At 39.2% G+C, this 26,224-nt stretch overlaps 1 protein-coding gene across 2 annotated transcripts in view; it reads left to right on the forward strand.

Annotated features, from left to right (window-relative positions):
- The window catches only part of PRKG1 (protein kinase cGMP-dependent 1), a 1,182,497-nt gene that overhangs the window by 236,969 nt on the left and 919,304 nt on the right, over positions 1-26,224 (forward strand). The window lies entirely within an intron of this gene.

The raw sequence follows: 26,224 nt of genomic DNA on the forward strand, positions 1-26,224 counted from the left end.
GCCTCCTTGAAGATGGCTCTGATCGTTAAATGTCTCAGGGAGATGGGGCTGAAAGGAGGTGATCCCTTGTAATGGGGTTCATGGAGGAATAACTTCATGTGGGGCTCCGGAGGGGGTCTTGGGTGATTGACCCTCTTGAGGGTACTGAGCAGGCAGAGGGAACAAGTATGCATACTCCTCGCCTAAGTGAGGAGCCTAAAATCCTTGGGGAAATGGGATTGTGAAGGAGGGGTGACAGAGGATGGCAGCCTCGTAATGAGAATCCAAAAGTATACAAGAACACGCCAGAGTGTGCCACTCTACATGGACCGGTCCAGGGGACCAAGAGCGAGGGAGGTACAGATCTGTCTGGCAAATGGGACAAGTCTTTCGGGGAAAACCTAATTCCTCAATAAGTCGGCTCAATGAGTCAGCTGACGGAGGGGGAGAGTGAGCCTTAAAATTTTAAGAAAATATTCTTGGTGGAGGGCCCTAGGGCAAAAGGGCCGTTTGGACATTCAGTAATCAATTGTTTCCCCCTCCCTGTTTATCCCGCCCAGTGTCGGTGTTGCAAAAACAAACAAGGGTGGGTGCCCCCTCAAAAGAGGAGACCATACAGGTGCCCACCTGGCTGCGTCCCCGTGGGAAATTTAGGTGCCTCTTAGCTTTGGTGGGCCAGGGTAGACTCCTGACCTGGATCTGACTAGCAGGGAGGGATCAGGTCCCCCAGAGACAGACACCGCCCTAAGTCATATGAGGTCACCACGGAACCACAGGTTAGGGCCCACTCAGACTCCGTAGCCACGAAGGCCGTGGAGCCACACAATTGCCCTGGAATGAGGACGAACCAGGGAGCTCACTTACACATTCAGACCAGAGTTTATCACCGTGTCTCCCCTCTCTGGGAAGGTCCCTAACTGGTGGGTGCCTCCCCGCTCTGGGAAGGTCCCTAACTGGTGGGTGCCCCCCTGGGAATGTCCCTAACTGGTGGGTGCCTCCCCCCTCTGGAAAGGTTTCTAACTGGTGGTCTTCTTACTGAAGACCATAGGAGGTGATCAAGCTCCTCTTCCACCCAGAGACAGGACCTGACTGGGTTCAGTGCCCCGGGGCCTTACCTGATCCTGTGGCCATTTTTGGCTAGTTAGTCCATCCCTCCAGTGAGTCTGTTCATGGCCCGGCCGTTCAGAGAGTCCGTGCACTGGTCCGAAAGAGAACCCGGAAAACCATCAGGTGGCACGCCACCATATTCATCTCGGAGCTCCTTTGCTCCAACTCAGCCCAGCCACTGGTCTGGCGGTTCAAGGGGCCAATGTGGTTGGAACCTTGTTGGGGCCTCCAGAAATGTTGCAGAAATTGGTCCATCAAGAAACCAAGCACCACACTCGGAGGGTTGAAGAACTCAGGTTTATTAAGCTGGCAGTCCCAGACGAGCTAACGCTCCAAATTTCTGGGCCCCGGGCTCAGGATGAGCTTTACTTTTATAGTGGTCAGTGCACTTGGTTACAGTTTGCATTGGTAGATTGGTTACTTGGTTTACAGAGCACGGAAGTTTCCAAACAGAAACTTAAAAAAGCAGGTGCAGAACATTCCATATTTAGCAAAACATCTTAAGTTTACATTTGATTGCTAGGTCATCCCATTTTTGTTTTTCTTTTTCAGCTCAGTAAGCATATTTTACAAAAGCAGAAGGAGCATGGAGTTGTTTTTAGCTGAGCGCTAGTTTCTAACTTTCCTCTTCAAGAACATATCCCCTGCAGGTAAGGGGAGGACTACTGTGTATTATTTTTACACACAGTATAGAAACGTTAGGTATTTCCAATGATATCAATTAACTTTGTTGTCCGTATCTGACATCTATTGTGTGATCCTTTTTCCAACTCCCCATATACTTTGAAATTAGGGAAGTAGTTTACATTCTGAACACAGATTTGGGCCATAGTATAGATGTTAAGCTGCCTAAAAAAAACAGGTTCTTTTGAGTTATGTAGGATTCTAGTATAACCTATTTGAATTAATTAACCTACATAAAGAAAGCAGCATGACAATCAGAAAGGGGTTGTAAAGTCTGTATCCCAGCAGAGGTCTTCTCGTTGAGAAGTTGTTCCCAATGTTATGATGAACTTGTAAAATTTTAATCAGGGGGGCCATACCTCCTAGTTCGCCTGGTTTTGTTGTCCCAGTTCAGGCCTGTTGTTCTGGCATACCTATTAATAATGCTCTCTTTACTTTCAACAGTGTCCTGTTTAAATAATACATTTTACAGTCTCCAAACTCTAGACAACAAGCTTTGAATATTTCCATTCTCATGGGTGATTTACTCCTAGAATGTAAGAATGAATCTGACTTTCTTTTCCTGATGACCGTTTTTCACCTTCTAAATTCCCTTGTTCTAACTTCATTTTTACCAAATGATCTTCTGATCCCCATATTATATTTTAGTATCCTCAGGGTGTGGGGTGGCTATTTGCATAAAAGAGTTGCTCAGAAATGCATGTTGCATGAAAGCACGTGACTCCAAGGGCACTTACTGGGGGAATACACAGAGGGTTGAAGATGTCATAGCAGTTGACTTCCATGGGCTCAGGGCACATTTGCATATCCAGTTGGACCTGTCAGTTAGGCATTACTAAACATTTTAATGGTCCCTGAATGCTGGAACACTTAAACTGAATTTGGTGCTTTGGGAGACAAAGGAGACCACTCCCTACAAGAATCCTTAATACATGTGAGATAGACAGTCTGGCTAGCAGACATGCGAAAAGCAAGAGTCGCCTAAAGATAGAAGAGACGTGCACATTGAAGTCTTAAGATTTTTGAAATGTTTAAAAAACTAAATACAGGGGAGTGTTTTGATAAAAATAAAATGCTCACCACAGCACCTCTCTATCTACAAAGAGAGAAAGTTTTGGTTATGAAATTGCAAGCACTTCTGACATGTGACAGTTATTTTTCTTATTGTAAATTCATAAAAAAATGAAATAATATCCAGCTGTTGACTTGAGTGTTTCAGGGCCTGATCCCTAACAAGTTTTCAAGTAGTTGGTTAGATGTAGCTTTGGACAGTATTATTGCTAGAAATTGAATTCCAGATTTATCTCACTTACCAATAGCTACAGTGTTATCTGGACATATTTTTAAGTATTTTCCATGTGGAGAAAGTAAGATCTCATTGGAATTGGTCATTGTTAAACCATGAGATAGATAATTATATTTTTCTCTTTTTTAAGAAAATTATGAGTATACATCTAATGCTTGAATGTAAGAATTATTGTAACTCATTTTCTGACTCATGCTGCCTTAGTTAGAAACACTTTTTTTTTTCCCCCACAGTAGCCTGGAAAGCACTGATTCACCTAGAAGTAGTAAGAGAATAACAGAATCATAAACTGTTAGAGAGCATCCAGGTTTCATTGCTGGAGTTGTCAAATCACCATAGACAATTTCATTGCTATTTAAAAATGTTTTTCAAGAGATCCTATAGAATGTAGGCTTTTTAGTTTAGCTTCTTTTATTTAACATAGTGCATCTGAGGTTAATCTATATAGTTGTTCCTTTTCATTGCTGAGTAATATTCTATTCTATGGATGGATATACCACCATTTGTTTATCCATTCACCTGTTGATTGACATTTGAGCTTTTTTCAGTTCAGGGTGATTATGAATAAAGCCATTATAAATATTAAAAAATGTTTTCATGCATGGTTTTAACATAGAGCTTTCACATTTAAAGTATAAAGAGCCGTTGAGAAAATTCTGGAATATGGTCCTCAGGTTTAAATACACTTATAATTAGACAAATCATTTGTTTATATTATAACATAATTTTTAAATGTTTTCCTCATTTGGTATGTGTACCCCAAAGTTAAATGGTAAAATCATCAAGAATATAACAAGCTTAAGATAAGGAAAGAAAAATTAACAAGAAAGGATATGGAGTTACAATAATGGAAAAAAATCTCTTGGGAAAATAACTCCACAGTTTTAGAAAACATGATAAACATACTAGCAAACTGGAGTTTGGCCAGCTGCTCTGTGGAAATACATTAAAATAGAATTTGTGTTCTTAGCTAAAATCTCAGCTCACACCCTCTCTAACCTTGCAAAAAGAAACCAGTTCTTAAATAGCATCTATAACCCAGAAACCAGAAGTAAGTAACAGAAATATTGGAACATATGAAAACAATACAGAAACAAGCCAGATTTCATGAGAGATTTTTTTTTAAAGAAAATATAAAAATAAATAGCAGGGGACCAGTTTTAACACCTTCTGACCTTAAATAGCACACTCACAAGTATATATAAAAGTTCAAATCGGTGCTTCCCAGATATTCCTTTTATAGAATAGCCTGGGTAAGGAGGTTATGAAAAGCACACTTAGCCAGACAACTAAAAAGAGGCATTAGGCATTTAGTTTTTTTGCACATTCAGATAATGTGTGAAAATATTTCCAACTTTAAAACTATCTTTACACCTTTCTCTGTGTTGAGAGTGAGAGAGAGGCTGATGCCTTGACTTGGGCGCAGGAAAGCTGGACGGGTCTGTGGTGGAGAAACGAGAAGCTGAGAGTGAGATTCTCACATCCTTTTCCTACTTCGCTATAATTAAGGCGTTTTGGTATTTTTATGGAGTGAAAAGTGGTTAAGAGAGGGAATGTAACATAGTGGCTGCGAGCTGAATTCCAGAATGAAACCAACCTGGGTTTGACTTCTGGTTCTGTGATTTTTCTGGTATAAAATCTTGAGCAGGTAATTTACTACTTAGGAGCCTCAGTTCTATGGCTGTCAAGTGGGATAATAGTGCCTGCCTCAGAAGGCTAGCGTGATAGTTAATCTAGTTATTCTTGAAAAGCGTGTAACACCATGCTTGGCGTATAGAAACTTTGAGTAATTATTGGCTATTAGAAACTGAAGACTTAAGGAAAGTAAAGAATGTTTCTGAGACCCACCACCCATGTGGCCCCCAGTCTCCTATCTGAGCATGTATTATTTCAGATGCTATTACAGACATTGCTATTTGTATATTAAAGACCCTCATTTGCCTCGCATATCATAGGAGCTCAGTGCACTCTGCTGAACAAATATATCACTTTTGACCATCTCAGGTCCTATCCTCCAATGCTTAAGAACATTAACTGGCTCTCAGTTTTCTACTCTAATGAGTCCAGTGCACCCAAATTGAACTACTAATGTCTTACAAGCATGGCGATGCTTTCCTATCGCTCTGTCTTTGTTTTTGAGATTCCTTCTTCTCAAGCAGCCCTCCCCTGTCAGTTTTGCCTGATAAAATGTTACTGGTTCTTCAAGAGTCATCTCAAGTGCCCCTGCTAATACTGTAGGCTTTGTAGCCTCATAGCATTTATCCATTTTAAATATATCTTATTTTACTTGCCTTTAACACAGCCTCGTAGCTGCTAAGGCCAGGAGCTCTGTCTTTCAAATCTGTGTCCTCTTCAGTGTGTAAGAAAATGTTTTCATACAAATGTTCAGTATATATTTAATTGAAGAAGTGCCTCTATATAACATAAAATGATGTAAGTCCAGATAAATAATCAAAAGAAATATCATGAACATCAGGAGAGAATTTCTTTGTATAACCTGGATGGAAAAGGCCAGAATGGCCCTGGTAGTAAGTTGAAGGAAACTCCCTGCTTAAAGGACTAAAAGGTTGGAACAGTGAAAGTACTGACCTCTTAAGGATCTAAGGAGAAGATTCTGATCCAGAATTTGGCTAGCTTTGGGGTGGATCTCTTCTAAAAGAATAATAAAATACGAGTCTACATCTTTTCTATGTCTGGCCCATCAGAGATTCTTAGTAAACCTTCTATAGTAGTTCCATCTGTAGTCATTCTTTTTTTTTATATATATATAATTTTATTTTTTTATATATATAATTTTATTTAGTTATTTATTTATTGGCTGTGTTGGGTCTTTGTTGCTGCACACAGGCTTTCTGTAGTTGCAGCGCCCTGGAGCTACTCTTCATTGTGGTGCGCAGGCTCCTCATTGTGGTGGCTTCTCTTGTTGTGGAGCATGGGCTCTAGGCATGCAGGCTTCAGTAGTTGCAGAGCGTGGGCTCAGTAGTTGTGGCTCACGGGCTCTAGAGCACAGGCTTAATAGTTGTGGTGCACAGGCTTAGTTGCTCCGCGGCATGTGGGATCTTCCTGGAGCAGGGATCGAACTCGTGTCTCCTGCATTGACAGGCGAATTCTTAACCACTGCGCCACCTAGGAAGTGCCTGTAGTCATTCTTAACATCTACAGTTATGTTAATATTGCTACATCTATTGAGGATTTACCACATGGCGCTCACTGAGCTGAGTGCTTTACGTATGTTTTTCCTTTTAACCTTCACAGCAACCTCACAAAGTAGGTATTATTTAGATCCCGATTTTTCAGAAGAAGAAACAGAGGTTCATGCAGCAGCATGGATGGACCTAGAGATTATCATACTAAGTGAAGTAAGTCAGAAAGAGAAAGACAAACACCATATGATATCACTTATATATGGAATCTAAGCTATGCCACAAAGGACCTTATCTACGAAACAGAAACAGACTCAGAGACACAGAGAACAGACTGGTGGTTGCCAAGGGGGAGGTGAGGTGGGGGAGGGATGGACTGGGAGTTTGGGATTAGCAGATGCAATCTCTTATATATAGGAGGGATAAACAATAAGCTCCTACTGTATAGCACAGGGAACTGTATTTGAAATCCTATGATAAACTGTACTGGAAAAGAATATGGAAAAGAACGTGTGTGTGTATAACTGAATCACTGTGCTGTACAGCAGAAATTAACACAACATTATAAATCAACTATACTTGAATAAAGTAAATTTAAACACAAGAGAAAGAAGCAGAGGTTCAGGCATGTTTAGCCCAAGTTCTCAGTGCCAGCTGGTAAATGGCACGGTCAGAATCTGAATCCAGATCTGCCTGATGCCAGAACCATGTTCTTCATTCATGGGCTGAGTACTTTAAAAATGAATGCATAATATAAAAGGCCCTCCCCCTGGACAATGGCCATGGCACAGGCAACTGTGGAAGTATCTCATTAGTCTAGTCACAAAAGTACCACCCTTAGCTCCTGGCTTCTTTCAGGGAATCACTGAATGTCAGAGCTGAGGAAGATGTTAGCAGACAATTACTACAGCTCACATAATTATAAGATGAGGTAGCTGAACCCAGGGAGATAAAGTTTCCTGCTTTAGATCAGTGAATTAGTAGCAAAGTTAGGACCATAATTCTGTTCTCCTTCCAGAAACCCAGTGTAGTTTCTCTTGAGGGCGGAATAAAGAGCTTTACAGAGTAGCCTTGCAAACCCAAACCTATAAAGTGACAGTGAATGTCACAATTCGTATCATAGATGTTGTCTTAGGTTGCATTGTTATCACTTACTCTTTCTGCCAGATCCTTTCTTTTTAGACATCAGAGCCCAATCTGACAACCTGTAGAACTTCAGATGCAGAGAAAATAATTCTTCCTTCTACCAACTCCATGCACTTCTCAGACATGAGGATGTTATGTCTGAGCTCATGAAAATGCCCTTAAAAACCAACTTTTCAATAGCCCGAAGTTGATTTTCTAAACAGCATTATTTGCACGAGCTGTACTCAAAACCCTGGATCCCTGATCCACATCATTGCCAGTTGAAAATAGTTTTTTGCCCTTTGTGCCAAAAACGAAAGAAAGAAAAGAAAAGGAAAAACAACAAGAAAAAAAAATCAGTGGATAATACAGCAGTTTGGCCTGAAACGAAAAGACTGCTGAATAAGTTGGAAGCTCTCGGAACTGAAATTCAAATAGAATAATAGCTGTGGATTGTGATGGGGAAGGGAAGGGGAAGTGGCCCTGTGTATAAATGACTGAATGAAGAGTACTTTAATGAGTTCACAGAGGAAAAAGGACATGGTGTTGGGAAAAGATCTGAATAACCCAGTGCAAGTGTCAGAGGCTTGGAGGAAATGTGTCGAAGGCTGAAAGTGAGGAAGAGAAGAAAAGCTTTATAGCTATTTGAGAACAGAAGATGGAAGATGAAGGGATGGTCCCACCAGAAGGCCCTCTTAGAAACAAGTCACACTTTACTTGTAGTCTTCCCTCAACGCATGACAGTTTCTCTATCACAGGAGCTAAATATTAGATTGCATAGGATCTAATCCTAGTGAGAGGAAACCGAAGCCAAGCATATGAGGAAATTTACAAACACCACTTTGGTGCTTTAAATTCAATTCTGCAAATGGTTATAATACGCTGACATTTTGCTAGCTGCCAGGGATGTCAAGATGAATGATACATCCTCCCTGCCCTCAAGGACTCTCAGTCTAGGGGGTAAAACAACCACAAGATAAGTTAATTATATAACAAGGTGATAAATGCAACACTGTATTGATTTCTGGTTACTTTGTAGAGCTTGAAGAAAGGAAAAGGAATAAGAGATTATAATTGGCCCAGGGTGTTGATTTTGAAAAAGAAGCTCATTTCCCTGATTTATAGATAAATTAGATTGGTAGTTTGATTCCCATCATGAGCAATAATATGGAATCAATTCATGCAAACAGATCTTAATGCAAGTTGGAGATGATTGTAAGAATCATTGTGGATATACTAAGGAAGACTAGGCTAAAGTAATTTCATTTCCCTTTAAAAAAATGTAGATTGGAGGCTAGACGCACAGTGCAGGTATGCATTGCACAGACGTCATATCATATACTGATTTTCTGTGAGTATTTGAGTATGTCTTCAATAACATACTTGTTGAATAAGAAATACAGACATGATGCTAATACTCTGAGATGGACTTGGAAATGCCAGTGAACTGGCAGAGCTCAGTCAGAAGGGAGGCTTCTGGTGGTTGGTGGTAGGGTCCCTTACCATGGTGTGGCAGTGTTGATCCTTTCATTCATGACTTGGATGATGTGTCAGTAAGGGACTCCCCAGGGAACAAAGAGCAGACTTAAGCAGGGACATTTAAGGAGAGTTTAATAAAGGACTATTTACAAGCAGACATGCTTTAAGGGAACCGAGAGGGATAGTGCAGACTCACCACTGGCCTCAGGAGCTGAGGAGAAAGATCAGTCACTGAAACCCATAAATAAAACCAGAATAGCAAGTAGAAGGCTCCTTCCCTAGCCAGGGCTTTGGATTACTTTTTTTCTTGGCGTTGCACTTATTGATCTGCTTATTGGTGCCTGCCCTGGTGTGCCTGCAGACACTTAGCCACTCCACCGTGTACTTCCTCCTCCCTGGATTCAACGTCTGTGCAGGGACCTGTGGAAGTCATGTATGTGCTCCTCTGTTTGTCAGCTATTTCCTGCCTTTGATTTATTGCTTGTGAAGCCCATAGTTAGTGAGGTCTCTCCTGATATACTATGATTGTGACATGAGCAGGTTCGATCCCCCTCATGCCTGCGAGCATTTGGCAGGGTGTCTTCTTCTTTTTTTTTAAATTATTTTATTTTATTGTTATTATTATTTTGGCTGTGTTGAGTCTTTGTTGCTGCACATGGGCTTTCCCTAGTTGTGGCGAACAGGGGCTACTCTTTATTGCAGTGCACAGGCTTTTCATTGCGGTGGCTTCACTTGCTGTAGAGCACAGGCTCTAGGTGTGTGAGCTTCAGTAGTTGTGGCACGTGGGCTCAGTAGTTGTGGCTCACGGGCTTAGTTGCTCCATGGCATGTGGGATCTTCCCTGACCAGGTATTGAACCTGTGTCCCCTACATTGGCAGGCAGATTCTTAACCACTACGCCACCAGGGAAGTCCCTGGCAGGGTGTCTTCTGATACATCTGTGAACATGGAGAAATCTGAGCCTGACACTAATATTTGAATGGACTTGGAAATGTTAATTAAATGGTAGATCTTATTAGATATGCTTCTAGGGAAGTAGGGAAGGGAACAGGGATTGCACTTGGAGAAGACCGTTCTTTGAATTCTTCTATTACCCTCTCCCATCCTGCTGGTAAATTTCTAAAGGTTTTCTTACTGTTGCTTTGGTAAATAAGTTTTTCTGAGAACAAAGATGATCTGGGTATGCATAGTTGTTCCCAAACATGTAATTTTTGAAAGTTTTTTTTAAGCAGTCACATCTTTCTTGGGCAAGTATTCAAGTGACTTTTTCTTATTTGAGGACACAGTGACACACCGTTGATAAAACTCTCTCAGGAAAGAGCAAAGTAAATATTTCAAAAATGTATCATAGGTACTTTATGTAACAGATAATACTCATGGGGCTAATGAAGACTTGTTAGTAATTTAATGAAACTGTCAATGTTTTATGTGTCAGACTGAAATGTAGAAAACAAAGCATTTGAGTTCTACCTGGAATATTCCCTATATTCCTTTTTCGCCATTTATATTGCCAAGGTGAATCCAAGATAATAGTTTGTTGCAGGCAGACTGAAATTTTAATATCATTCCTGAGTTCACCCTCCTGCCTAGTGGGATATGCAAAATAGATTGTATTTATTTATATATTACTCAGACAGGTTTTCTCTCTTTCTCTCTCTTGTTCCTTCCCTCTGCCCATCCCCCTTGCTGTGGGGTCTCTGTTTCAAAGAACCAAAGGGACCCTTTTAATTTCTCTTTACCTCAAGATGTCCTCAAGCACCCTTCTGGGGTTGAAACACTGTAAGTTTCCTTTACTCTTTCATAAGTTTGAAACTTACATATATTTCAATTACTGGAAAAAAATGACTTCACATTTTAGCACATTTGTCATAAAAACCTTCTGAAGATAAAAGATGATGTTACCCTTCTTTTAAAAGAAATTGATATTTGGCTGGACATAATTTTTCTATTATGTAGCTGTCTTATAACCACTTATTGGAAAAAATGTCCAAGAGCTCATCGAGGCTGCTTGAGGTTACCTTATCATTTCTTTCCTACAACTGAGATCGTATCTTTTTAACTGCACACTTCACAGTGGAAGCAGATTCCTTTGTGAGCACTGGGACACATTCCTGAGCCTTTGGACACCAATTCAGATTGCAGCCTTCCCTTCCCTGCCAAGTCAGGCAAGCAGAACGCCAAGAGGTGATTAGAATTTTACTGCCTGCATCCACAGACCTTCAGCTTTTCCTGTCTTCCTAGCTTCCCTTCGCTTAGCAACAGGAATGTGGCAAGCATGGGATTGCCAACAGATTTCTTTTTTGCTCTCACATTGAATTGAAAAGAAGAACTTAAGGGTATAAGACAGCCAATAAAGCATTGCACATTTCACACGGGCTTTCCATTAGAATTTTATACTTCGAATACCAGGAGCTTCCCGGGGCCACACGATTTTCACAATATTTCTGGTTGAAATTGATTTAATCATATAACAACATCTGGGCCCCTGTTACCCAGTGAATATAGCAGAATGTCAGCAGCTGAGGAAGTGCCAATGCATCTTTCAACTACAAATCTGCCCTCTTTTCTCCCCCAGGTACTATTTTTCGAAATGTAAGTCATCTAGGTCAGGAATTAAGGCTGTCGTTGTGATAGTAGTTAAAAGGAATTCAGAGGTGTGCACATCGTCTTCATTACTCTGAATGCTGAGGTTTTTTAAATTCAGCAGGTCAATTCAGCAGTATTGGTTCCTCTTCTCTCTTCAGGGCATGGTGTTCGATACCTGGTGAGTAACAAGATGAATGAGACTTAACCCCTGCCTTCAAGGAGTGGAGTGGACCTGTTTGTTTATATAGCTTTAAGCAGAATATATTAGGGTTCCGATATCCGACCACTTTTGGCCTTAAAAAATGGCAATTTCATAATGATATAGCCTGATAATAAGTGCTGTGGTCGTGCTTAAGGACCACTAAGGCTTGAGGACCTTAAATATAACTGGTGAAATTCAGGAAGGGCTTATGGGGGATATATGATTTCAGTAAGCTCTTAAGGTTTGTGTAGAATTAGATTCCCCTTAAACTAACCTCCTGTCCTAGGAAGCTAGGACAGTAGGAAGCTTGATCAAAGCAATGGAAAGCAGAAAGTAAGAGTTATACTTAGAAAATACCAAGCGGTCCAGAATGACTGGAACAAATAATGCATGAGTGGGGCAGTGGAGGACAAACACAGCTCAGACAGTAAATTGGTGTCAGAGTGCATTATTTTATCAGACTAGAGGGAAGCATGAAAGATGCTGAGAAAGGGAATAGCAAATTCGTAGCTATGTACCCACTATTCTGTTAGTCTTAAGAGCTACACTCGTCTGCTCCCCAGGATAGGCTTTTTCTGGCCCCCAAAATTAATATACACATTTGACACTGTGTCTTTTAATGGCTATTTTGAAATAAATATCAACATTAACAAAAGGAATCCAAAGTGAAACTGAAAAAAATTTTTGTTAGACAATAAAGCCTAAAAGGATAGGGCAGAGGTCACATGCCTAGAGCATCCAGACAGGTAGCATAAAACAAACCACGACTCAGATTTAGCCAACTGCCTATTTTTGTAAATAAAGTTTTATTGGAACACAGGCCCATTCATTCTCCTGTTGTCTGTGACTGCTTTCACGCTGCACTGCAATTGCAGAATTGAGTAGTTATAATACAGACAGTATGACTGCTAAAGCCTAAAATATTTTTCTGTTTATAGCCCTTTGCAGAAAAAGTTTGCTAACTCCTAGCACTTAAAGAAAAAAAAGTTTATTTGGCTAACCTGTTATTTTTAACTTTTCTGACAGATATTGGGAGAGGAAAACCTGCAGCACAAGTATGACAGTAAAATGATAACTGGTACCCTTGGCCTCAGGGTCAGTCATCAGGCTGGTGATTTGGTGAACACTTGCTCACTGCTGCTTATACTAAGTTTCAGAACCTTCATTGATGCCATATAGCCAAATCTTCCCAGCTTTCAAGAGAACCTAGACTTTGGGACATTTATACAATGTCTCCCAGTTTTTAAATAATGTCTGTTAATGCAATGGAATGTTTTTAACCTTGGAGGTCAGAAGCCATGTTTCTATTGTCTGGATTCAGTTCATGACCATGCATTTGTGGCTCTAGATTTGAGACCAAGAAGAAGACATCATTATGAGAAGGGAAGGATGAAAAGTTAGGGAGAAGTAAGTGATACAGCAAGAAGATGGAGCAGTAAATGATAGGGTTTCCACATGCACTGTGGGACTTGTGAATGAGAGTGGAGTCGAGGTCAGGAAGAGGAAAGGACTGTGTTCGTTCCTATCTGTCGTTTGCTTTAGAGCACAATTTGTTTTCAGGGCATTGGTGAAATGATTCAGATATACTGACAGTTTTTATTACTATGTTTATTGGACTCATTGCCCCTTCCTTACCCCTCATATGGGACTCTAAAATGCGAGGAGAAGAAGAAGTTAATTGTGCATCTGAAACTTAGATATCTGTGTTAAGTCCAAAAAAAAAAAAAAAAAAAAACCCCAGCAGATTAAGGAATTACTTGGGTAAAACATATTTCATTTCTTGGTTGCCTTCAAATGTCTGTGAGAAGAAGGAAATATTCAAGGGGGAAAAAGTCAATATTATTTTTAGTGAGATGTCAGGTTTAAATAAATATCCCCTGAACTGTATACCCTTGACAATTGAATATACACAGCAAAACTTGTTTTCCTTTTTAATGGAGGTTAATACCCGGCAGACAGAACCTCGTTTAACTTGTTTGCTCCCAAATCCTCTGGCGCCAGCACAGTGCAGCCCCATCATACACACCTGCTAAGTTTGTTGAATGAACGGATACAGGAATGAATGGACAACTGGGGCCCCACATAGATCCTGTCTTGCACATCTAGTGTCTTCCATGTATCACCTCTGTTTCTGCTCTGATGACCTACTCTTCTCTCCTGTCTCCGCTTCCTTTTTCAAAACAAAATTCTTTTTAAAACTGCATTGAATTATGTTTTTCAAAGATGTATTGAAAATGGGAACCTGGAAACTGTCATTTCTCATTTGCTGTTTGTGATTGTTGTTCGTCCTGACTTGGCTGTGTAAGGTAAATTGTAATTTTATTGCTGTCCTTTATTTAGACGTATTTCTAGGTGGTGCCTTGGATTCTAGTAAACTGTTAGACTCAGAGTTTCCATTTTTATTTGCAAAACAATTCAATTTTTGTTAGTGAAGAAAGAACGAAAGAGAATATGTGAATGTTTATTATAATAGTCACATATCAGCATATTACAAATTGCTCTGTTTAACAAAGAATAATATTAGTTTATTCATTCACCAGTAACAATTGAGCATCTACTGTGTGTGAAGTGTTGTTCTAGGGTTTACATCGAACGTGGGTGAACATAACCAATACCCTTATACCCGTGAAGCATACATACCAGGCACCAGGAATATCTATCATCTTTGTATTCTAGGCGAGGCATTTATAATTACAGACTCTGATATGTCACATTGTGCTTAGGTGGATTTAAAAGAATAAGTGATACTTTACGTGGGACAGTGCTTCATAATTTAGAATTATGGATATTCGTATTTGTTCAGTTCTTAAACATCTGGGGTATTTGGTTTTTCATAGAAGAAAACAGGGAACCTGAAAGGTTGGCTGACATCCTTGAGTCTCACAGATAGTAAATAGCAAAGATGAGGTTTGCCCCCCTCTCACTGCAGGGCTATGCTTGTTTTACAACCTTACTCTGCCCTGCTCAGCATTTTGGTGAAAGGCCACCTGCAGCCGTGGCAGCGGACAGACATCTAAACCTGTCTTGATTGTAGCAAGAGAAATAAAATGAATGTTTGGTGGACAAAAAAGACCACGGGTGAACAATACTAGGAAAAACTAATATTTAGCAGTGATATCAGGCAGTCAAGTATCAGTTCATGGCTATCTGAAAGAATTAAGAGTGAGTGACTGCCTGCGACCAATGGAGAAGTGTGAAGTGTGGTTGGATGTGATAGCGTAACCTGCTGTGGAAAGGCTGAGCCTTTCATGGAGACCAGTGAATCCCTTACAGCTGCCTTGGACTGCGATGGATGACTTGTCAGTTCTTTTCTCTGTGAATGTACACTTGTCTCCCTTCTTACTACAGGGGGCAAGGAGGTTTGCGGGAATTGCTTTTACTGGGTAGTCAGGAACATACCTTTCCTTCTCTCTGGAAGTTTGTGTATTTCTCAGCTCAGAAAAGCACTCTGCCTTTCCATTTGTGACAAGTGGCTGTGCAAAACTCCATCTAAGACAAAATAGAATTGTGAGGGTAAATAGAAAAAGGATGGGAAACACATCTCCTCTGGCAGATCATTCAAGGCCCTTTACTCAGTATATTGCAGTAGCAGCTATAAGAAGAGGGGAGGACGCGCAAAGCGTGGGCTAAGCTCTCTAGATGCCCTACCCCTTCCAGCCCCCACAGCACGCCTGCGGGGAAGGTATTGGCATCGTGCCCATTTTCTGAATGAGAAAGCTGAGGTGCTGTGCTTCCTTTTCACATTTTCACCTATGCCCTCCCATCTATCTGTCTAGACAGATTTTGCTTTTCCTGAAGACTCATTGTAGCATTATGTCTCTTTTTTATCCTGTAATAACTTTTAATAGCTTTTTTGTAAAAGTAAAATTGATATATAACATTATAGATGGTTTAGTTGCACAAAATTATAATTTGACATTTCTATACAGTATAAACCGATCACCCCAATAAGTCTAGTTATCATCCGCCACCATACAGTTGACCCCTTCACCCATTTCGCCAGCCCCACAACCCCTTTGCCCTCTGGTAACCAACAATCTGTTCTCTGTATCTATGAGTTTTATTTTGTTTTATTTGTTTTGTTTTTTAGATTCCACATATAATTGAAATCATATGATATTTGTCTTTCTCAGTCTGATTTATTTCACTTAGCATAATACTCTCAAGGTCCATCCATGTTGTTGCTTAAGAGCTTTATTGAGGTGCACTGGTACACAAAACCTGCACATGTTTAATGTATACAGTTTGATGAGTTTGGGCATATTCATACACTTGTGAAATAAGATAGTAGAGTGAAGATACTAGACATAGCTATCACTATCAAGAAAGTAGCGTGTGTTCCTTTTTTGTGCATGGTAAGAACACTTATCATGAGATCTACTCTTACCAAATTTTTAAGTGCATAGTAAGGTATTGTTAACCATAAGCATGATGTCATACAGCAGACCTGTAGAAACTTGCATCAGTGAAACTTTATACAAATTGAACAACTCCCCAGTATGTTTTAAATAAGGGTCGGCTTTTTTGAGTGCTTCATAGATACACACGAACCCATGTGTCCCACCTTTTAGTACAAGGTGGGCAACAGATTAATATTTGTTGTACAGAATTGGGTGTAGTAATTTGGGAGTAGGGACAACTTTGCATTGCTTGTTTTGTATGCTTCAGTATAAAGTTACGTTATGTTTTCCTCCAAGGCAGACCAGGCACCTATTTCATAACTTGGCAGGGCCCTCTGCAGGTGGTGTCTTTGCCCTGGCATAATCAAGCCAAAAGTTGGCAGGAAGTTTTGGATTGCTTTGTCTCTATTAGGTGTTGATTCTTCTAAAAGTGTTTTATCAGCTATGAACTTCTTGTGGGTATAAATTGACCTGCAAAAGAGAATACCACTTGGAAGGATGTATGTAATTCATTGCCATTTGGATGGACCAGCTAATTGCATCTGCCAAACACCCAGCCAAAGTGTGCAGCATTCCTTTATATTTGCATGTTTTAAATCTAAAACTTTTCATCCAGGTCATTAAGGACTCTCCTATTAAGACAGTCCAACTTATATGAAAAAAATCTCTAGACACACAGAAAAAAAAATGAAAATATTACCATTTTCTTATGCTAAAAGGTTTTTTACCCCATAAATTTCTTAGGAACTCACTTCTGGTAACAGAGAACGTAGTCCTTAATGAGTATCCTTCAGAAAATGTGCATGTATAATTCTGTCCAGAATAAACCTATGGCTCTTAAATACTTGAAATAACTCTACTCAGAATGTTTGTGGAGGTGCTATGGTTCACAAACGCAAATGCTTCTCCCAGATTTTGAGCTGTTCAATTACCAGATGCTAAAAGTTTTCTCGACTTCCAGGTATGGGGTATAAACATGAGACATTGTTGTAGTCATTAATAAATGGAGATGATGGGATTAATAAACGAAGCTTCAGGCAATAGCTTATAATTGTAATATTACATATAAATGTGTTGGTAGCTTAATTTAGTTTGTGTGTGTGCATTTTTTCTCTTTTGAGGAAAACCCCAGCTATGTCAAAATGTTGCAGAAATCAGTCCATTGAGAAACCAAGCAAGCACCACACTTGGAGGGTTGGAGAACTCAGGTTTATTAAGCCGAGGGCCCCAGATGAGCTAATGCTCCAAAGTTCTGGGCCCCGAGCTTAGGGTGAGCTTTACTTTTATAGGGGTCTGTGCACATGTTTACTGTTAGCATTGGTAGATTGGTTACTTGGTTTACAGAGCATGGAAGTTTCCAAACAGAAACTTACAAAAGCAGGTGCAGAACATTCCATGTTTAGCAAAACATCCTATGGTTACATTTGATTGCTAGGTCATCCTGTTTTTGTTTTTCTTTTCCAGCTCAGTAAGCATATTTTACAAAAGCAGAAGGAGCATGGAGTTATTTTTAGCTGAGTGCAAGTTTCTAATTTTCCTCTTCAAAAGCAGGCTGTGTATTGGCACACTGAGTCCCACAGATAAGAGATGCAAAAAAGAAAGGAAGGCCTAGAACCTGAATGCTCTGTGTATAGTGTTTGTCATCATATAGACTAGGAATTGCAAGCCTTCAGATGATAATACTTTTGGTGTATTGAATAAATATTATTGATTTTAGCAGTGTTTTTACTGTAAATATACACCAGCACATAGATAAATGCCTATTAAATGCAGTGTTGCTTTTTGAATACACATATAAAAATTATGCTTCTTTTAAATGGGGAGTAAAAAGTCGTGTTAACGGAAAAATATTTCGTAAACTATATTAAATTCTCTTGAAACAGAAAAACTCTATATCTATTTGAACACAAGCACTTCATAAATGATTACAGTGATGATAAAGCAAAGGGAAAATCATAATTCTCAGTAAGTTCCAGGAAGTTCCTTTTTTCCATGAAATGATGAGAGTTTAGTTTACTGTCCTTTCAACTCTTTATTTGGCAATTTGTACAATGAGCTTTGTTTCTTGGCCGTGTATTGTGGTCGGAGAAACATGGAATTCGGAATCAAATCTAGTTTGACCACCTGTTAGGTACTTTATGGTGAGTATTTATGAATTGCAGGTTCTTTATCCTTTAAATGGAAATTAAGAAGGCACTGTAATGTTATTTATTTATATTTTTTAGCTCTTTATTGGAATATAATTGCTTTACACTCTTCTACCAGCTTATGAGGTACACCAAAGTCAATCAGCTGTATTTATACACATATCCCCATATTCCCTCCCTCCCGCGACTCCCCCCCACCCTCCCTGTGTCATGTTATCTCGAATGCTAAAGAGAAACCATATTTAAGCTCCTGGTGTAATAGTTGGAATAAAGTAGAAGCTCAAAACTGGCTGCTGTTATTGGTTGGATTGGAAGCAGCAGAAGAGAGAGGAGGAGAATGGGCTCGATCAGGTGAAAGGGACCTGCAAGAGATGAGTCATGTATGATGGTCCAGCCACCCCACCAGCGAGGCCCCTTCATGGTTAAAATCACTGGCAAGCATTTTTCTGTCCCCTCTACATATCAATTTGGTGAATCTCACTTGCAAAACAGTGCTGCTTTTAGGTTTCTAAAGAGAAGTCTCAGACATCAGTGTTAATATGGCAAAGCAGAGAAACTCTGGAAAACATTACAACATTTCCCTCATTTAGGTCTGTGTAAAGAACAGCACCATATCGCTGATGGAAGTAAAGGTGTTGGGGGGGGGGGGATGTCCGTTACTTCAGAAGTTAATTTACCTTTTCAGATCACCATTTTGTGGAAAGGAAGAACTAGTCTACTAAATGTTACCAGTGGCCAGAAAACAATAAATCATGAGCAGTTTTATTCCTTATAAATCTTGTATGCTGATGAAATTCAAGTGAAGCTGTTTTGTGAGGCTGGTTTTATTAGATTATCACATTTTCCTTCTCTGAGCTTAATTTGTAATGGGATAAAAAACTCATCTTTTTTTTTTCTTTCCCAATAGATCTCTTCTTTTACCACCAGGTGTCCAGTCTGATTTTGAGATCAAAGAATTTTATTTAACCTCTGGGTTGAATGTTACATATTTCATTCCTCTCCAAGCCAATTATGTGCAAATTCTACTTTCTGAACCCGATCAGTGAGTCTCAGAGAAGTCAAGGTTGCTCAGAGAAGGGAGGACTTTTGTCTGCTGAATTGTACTTCACGTTCGCTTTGAAGCATTGAAAACCATTGCTTCCACTCATTATCATCAGAGAGGTGTGGAGGTGGCCGGGAACACAGACATCCCCATCAGAGTGGAAAGACTTCAGTGCTTCGCCTCCCTTTAATCTTTCTAAATGCAAAATGTATCTTGTCAAGGGGATTTAAGATTTCATGTTATTATGCATCCCATGATTTGAACTCATTTTTCTTCTCAAAAGGAGCCCGTGGTATCAACAGTTGCATATTGTTTCTGTGTTGCAAATTAAACAACTTGGAGGAAAAGTTTTGTCTGTATTTGAAAGGCCAGCACAAACACTCATTATGGATCAATCTGGCCGTTCATCCTCATGAACTTTTGTTTCAACTGAGTGGCAGTTGCAAATGAAAGCAATGTTACCATCAAACCTGTGTGTTACATGTACCACATTCGAGATCTTACTATTTGAATTTGAATAGATCATTCAGAGAAATTCTATGGTTGAAGCAGTGACTAATTTCTCCAAGAGTTTCTTCTGACCTACAGTAAGTTCCTTTGCTAGTTCACAAATATTTTTAACATACTTTTCATAGGAAAAATTAGCTGTTTTTTAAAGAGCACCTATAAAATATTTTAACTTATACGTCTCAGTCATAATGGTATCCAATGTATATATTTTTGCAAGGTATTAGCCAAACAATCAGATTTTTGTATTCATTACTAGTGGTAAGGAGAATTGTTGGACTATACACTCAATAATCTCAGTCTGATGAAGATCTTCCTCTGGAGCACCAGATTGCCCACTCTATTCAGCTTCTTCATCAGGCAGTTCAGTAAGAGGAAGTAAGCCAATCTAAGTAACTGATTTTGTAATTATAAATTAGTAAAACAATAACAGTAACATACATAGCAGCGAAAAGCTATGTAATGCAAAATTAATTCATTGCTTTTCCTTAGGGAGTTTAGATTTATAGTTAATTGAGCTAAAGTACCTGACTGCCCTGGGATAAGTTAATTTGTATTCATAATGATTTTAGGTATTTTATAAAGATGAAAAACAGCTAGGTCGTTATTTCTTTAGACTGAAAATAACGTTAAAGATGTGACTTGGATAAAAAGTTAAACTTCTCATTGAAACCAAATTTGTATTACCTCAGGGACAGGAAGCAGTCAAAATGTAGATCGATGGCATGTTCTTTGGTTCACAGTCAAAATATGGCAGACATTTGCATTCTGTTCTTTTTGATAAATTGAGGGAAATGTAATTCAGGATAGAATTCCCCAAATAATAACATCCATGTGGTTAGTTGAAGTTAGAGTAATTTTTGTTTTTACAGCCACGGTTATAAGTGGTAATTTTAAAATAAGAACATGATAAAAGGTTTTTAAAATAATGTAGTGACCTTTCACCATGTCTTAATGGTTTACATTCAATTAAATCAGCATTGAGTGTCAAGTATAAGCAATGGTAATAATGTATATAAACATGGAGAATTTTAAAATAGAAATAATTAGTGGAATTCAATATTCACATATATTTTGACTGGGAAAGAGAAATTAATTTATTCACTTCACTTGGAAAGTAAATATATTAATTTCTAGGTTTATGCAGTTGATTCCATGGCTTGTATCTTTATCCCAAAAGAGAAAATGTAGATATTCAAAAACACAAAATTTTAGAATCTCAAGGACTTGTGTAGTCCAGGATCTCTCAGGTATCAGTCAGGGTGCTTTTGGCTGCAGGTAACAGAAAACCATGCTTCAAACTGTCTCAAGTTGGCTTAACCAGGACATTTATGGTCTCACATAAAAATTTCTGAGGTAGGCTGTAACGCAGGTGTGGTATGACAGTGTCCCTGAAGTTCTCTGATTTGGATTTGGTTTCCACCAAGTGTTGATTTCCTGTTCGCATTGGCAGCAAGATGGCTGCCAATGGCCAAGTCCCCACCCCAGTGTTCAGGGGAACCGGTGAGGCCATTACTTCCTTACGCTTCTTTTTCAGGAGGCAGTAACCCTTTCTCAGGTGCAGTACCAGCAAAGGTACTCTCATTTCTTGGTTGGGCCACATGCCAGAGATGTGGAATTACCATGACTGGTACAGAAGGATCCTGGCCATCTTTGGAGCTGGGAATGACTACCTTTCCTGAGTCATGTGGTGTGGGAAGGTCAACTGAATAAAACTGGGGTTCCTTTTGAAAGGGAGAAAGGGAGAAATGGAAGTTGAACAGGCAATCATTATTCATTTTGCAGATAAGGAAATAATGGCCTGGAGAAGACATATAATGTGTTCAAGTTATAAACTGAGAGCTATTTAGTATATTTAGTCCACATTACTTACAGATTTTCCCCAGTGATTTAAAAAGAATGTCCGTCTGATCATACTTGCACTTGCAAATGAAGAGAAACTTTACCTGAGTGTCTGAAGTTGAATGAAAGCTGAAACAACAAATCACTTTGATTTTATACTTTCTGAGGGAAGATATATCTGATCTTCCCATGTGCCTACCAAAGACTGCTCCTTCTTAGAACTCTTCAGTTTTTATTTATTTGTATGATTACTTCATTATAAGTTGTTCCTTTTATTAAATACCAGTAGGAACACTGCCTACTTTTTGCTTAGCACTCTGTTCTTGGTACATACCCTGGCACTCAAAAAGGAATGCATGAATAAATGCTGAGATTTTTTAAATCCCCAAATCATGAAATATGTTTAAACTCTGTTGTATGTTTCAGTATGAGTAGACGGTACTACTAGGCAATGTGTAGACATGGTCACATGTCCTGAGATAGTGGGGGTAGGTAGGATATACCTAAATGTAAAAATAACAATACAAGATAGTCTATGTCACATGCCAGATAAACACTGCAGATAATAAGTGCCATAATAAGACTTCAGGAAAGTTTAGTGGAGAGAACAATGGCATCTGGGGACTACTTCATAAAGGAAGGAGAATTTGAACTAGAAATTGAAGGAAAGGTGGAACTTACGTAAGTGGAAAGGAGTGATTCCAGTCCAGGGAGATGAACCAAGAAAAAGGATTCGATTTCTTTTAGGAGCAAAAAATAGATGAGTTTGGTGAAGGTGTTTTGTTACTGGGAGCGAGGGAGACTGTGGAGAGCCTTCAGCCCAGGCTAAGATGTTAGACTATTTGGGAAGCGACTGAAGCTTTCAGAGAAGGGTTTTGACATAAGAGAATCAATATTTACAAAGATTAACGTGAAAACCATGTGTAGGATGGAACGTGAGGGAGAGAAAGCAGTTCGGCGGTACAGTAGCCCAAGTATAAATAAAAATTCAAAAAATAAATGAAGGATATGGGTGTGAAAGGAAAGATGAGACAAATTCTAAAGAATTAAGACAGGACAAGATAACTGATTGGATATAAGTGCTAGGATAGCCCCAAGCAATACTCCCAGGCGCTGAGCCTTGAAAAATGATGGAATCCACTAAATGAAATAGCAAAACCCAGAGGAGAATTCTGTTTTTCAGAGATGATTAGTTTTGTGTTACGTGGTCTGGGTTTGCAGAGTCAGTGGGACACTTAGCTTCTAGGAAGCTAGAGATGTATCAGTAAGTTTCAAAATTAGTGGATCTGGTGCTACAGATTATCAAGAATGTCATGGGCAGGTAAAAGTCAAAATCACCTGAATCGGAGATTTTGCAGCACTTAGTGAAACACTTGGCATATATGTGCCTCAATACGTATTTGTTGAACTGAAACTAAATTTTATTAACCAGAATACTTTGGGTTGGCAATGACAAAAACCTATCAGATACTGACTTAAAGATTGGATTTGTGGGCTCATGTAATAGAATCATCCAGAGACAGGGCTGGCTTTAGACATGGCTGGATCAGTATATTTACGTGGTTAGGGATTTCTCTCTGTTTTTCAACTCTGCTTGTTCTATGGTAGTGTTTTTCGCAGGTGGGCTTTCTAATTTTACAGCACATTCTCCCAGCTTAGCTTCCTTTACAGAACGAGAGCTCCTCTTTTCCACCAAGTCTTGAGTAAGCACTTGAATTTACTCTGCCTGGAAGAAGTTGGAACATTTCATCATTCTTGGAACCCGTTGCTGTGATTCTAATTAACCAGGCCCATCTCTGGAATCAGAGGTAATATAATGTCCTGCAAAATACACTTAAACAAAACCTGAAAAGGGGTTAATTATGAGGATAAATTTATAGAAAATCAAGTTTCTTTTGCCACAAGAGAGGAATTAGGATGCTAGGCAGGTAAGTATAATACAGGTCTACTATAGGCTTTATGCCGAAATCCTATAGTAAGGCTGAAACCTGGGCCTAGGATATACTTACATTTGTAGGGCAGAAGGAAGGTGGGGCCAGTGAAGGAGAAACAAACGAATCAGCAGAGGAGGCTGAGCTATGACCATGAAACACAGGTGGGAGCTAATGAGGTCCATTTCCTGATATACCACTTATGTGTAAGGCTTCTGGGGACATGACTCCAAAATGGCATATTCCCCTGGATAAAGCATAAGAATGTCTCCATCCCTGCAGGGAAGGTTCTTTTCAGTAATTTAGAAATGCAGCAAGACAGTGAAAAGTCCAGAAACTGTAGTGAAATAGCAGCTTCTAACCTTCTTACATCTTTCGTTACCAGATTCAGAGCCTGTGACTTAGACAATTTAAGAAGAAAGAATATCTTACGTAAATGACATATTGTATGGCTTTTGTAGTTCAGGCTTTTAAAAGAGGTTTTCAGGAGAAAGGGAAGAGGACAAATGTTAGTACCTGGTGACTTAAGGCTTCAGTCTCTTCCTTTTCTTTATGTATTTTAAGACCTGTCTAGTTATTGCTTAACTTCAACCCAGCAGCAGGCTGGTCTTGCTCTGTTATCACTCTGGCCTCCACCTTCTAACCTGCAGTTGGCTTCCTCTCCTGGGAGGGTGGAAGGCCCTGCCACTACTGAGCCAGCAAGGGATGGGGCCAGGGCTCTTGCTTAGTGACTGATGTGGCCAAAGTCAGAGGATGCTCGGTTCTCTCATCAGAGCTGTCAGCACCATTCCTGGCACAGAGTAAGTGCTCAGCAAATATATTTTGTTGTTATTACTGTGATGATTATTAAAAATCTATACATTTGGCAAATGCCAGCACTTGCTACATTATTCTATATAGGAACTCACTTATTTTGTGATCTTATTTCTCTCCGTGAAATGCTTCTCATACCCCAAGAGCAGGTTAGGCTCTTTGGTGTTGGTCAGATCACTATTGCTTGACCTGAACATTTAACAACGGTTTTACTTTCTAAATATTCTTTCTTGCTTCTGCTTTTAGTGATTTCAGAGCTTTTTGGTTTGATTCCACACTTTATAGTTTTTAGGGCTATAGTTTCTCCCCCCCCCCACCCCGTTTATATGTTTGGTTTACTTTTTGAGGCATATATATTTTATGCAGACTGTAAACCCTACAATATAGTGTGTGTCTGTATGTTAGTGTATTTCTGTGTGTACATGTACATACCTAGACACATAAGCCACACTCACACATGTACAGTCATCAGTACTTCACTTTAATGAGATTGAAGTTTTGTGCATGCCATTTCTTGTCAAGAATAACCATTTAGCAGATAACATCTCGAAGATATATTTTTTCTTGAAGCACACGTCCATAACAACTGTGATTATTATCATTTACTGTTTCCTGACCATGTGCTGAGGACTATGCTAAGTGATTTACATATATCATCTTACTCCATTTCACTTTGACAGGAACCCCATGGGGGTAGTGTTATCCTTATTCTCTATAAGTAGGAGCTGAGGAGCTGAGATGTAAATTGGAAAGTGGCGGAGCCAGGATCCACACGTGGGTGCGACTATCTCCTGTGACTGTGCTGCTACTTGCTGCACACAGCACACCTGTACATCCTTACACTTGTGAACCAAACTAAACCAAACAAAAACCACTATTAAAAAAGGTATCCCATGGGAAAGAAAGCATGTATTACATTGCTATTTCAATTTAGTGTCCTGATGCTTGGCTATTAGATATGAAATCAATAAGCATTTATATGAAGTGTTGCATTGTACCCTAATTACCATTTTATCCCTTTTTGAAGATCTGTCAGTGTGTATTTTACTCCCTAGATGTTTTCTTCATTCTGTACCACAATTTTTAAAAAATTCTTCTTGTTCCTTTGAATTATACTGATAGTTTCTCTAGGGAATATATGCTATTCTGGATAGATATATATGTATATATGATGTATTTCCAGAATAGGGTTAGCGACTGGAAAATGTAGTGGCTTTGAAAGCATTCCCTGCAAAAATGCATGTGCTGAGATGCAGATTGCTCTAATTTTCTGCTGAAATGTCCATCTCTGCAAGGAGTGTTACTCTCCAGGGTTGAACCATCAGAAATCAATTCTGCTCATGGAGATTATTGAAGATTAAGAGCAAATACCAAGTCCAAAATCAATGTGATGTGATTATATTTATCTGTACAAGTACTGACAGTTTTTGGTCACTGAGAAATTATATGAATTTAAAAAATGGTTTAGGTGAGACTTAGCCAACAGAAAACTAACTTGATTTTTAAAGGAGGCTATTTAGAAAGTGAATTCCAACAGCTACCATAGTATATAAGACAGGAACACTTTTTGTCTGTTTTTCATTTGATAAGAACTGTGCTGTTCTTTCTTTAAAACTCAGCAGCTTACAAAATATGTCATAACTTTAACTGGCATATATAATCAAGAAGTGGTAAATGTTCCTAAGCAAATTCTCAAGGGATTGGAGTATTTCCCAAGTCTTTTCGAAGACAAGAGATAAAGTATTTTTCTTTTGGACTCCCAAAGGAGTATATTATTAAATACAAATGCAGCATGTTTTGAAATTGCTTAGCAGGCCGTTATTTTAATATACTGCTTCTTTATCCAAAGCTTTGGTATTGTTTTCAATGGATCATCAAATTTCACAGAGAAAAATTAAGATTTTTTTTTAAGTTTTGGTAAATTAAATCTGG

The sequence above is a fragment of the Hippopotamus amphibius genome, chromosome 5 (assembly GCF_030028045.1).
Source record: "Hippopotamus amphibius kiboko isolate mHipAmp2 chromosome 5, mHipAmp2.hap2, whole genome shotgun sequence".
Classification (NCBI taxonomy): domain Eukaryota; kingdom Metazoa; phylum Chordata; class Mammalia; order Artiodactyla; family Hippopotamidae; genus Hippopotamus; species Hippopotamus amphibius.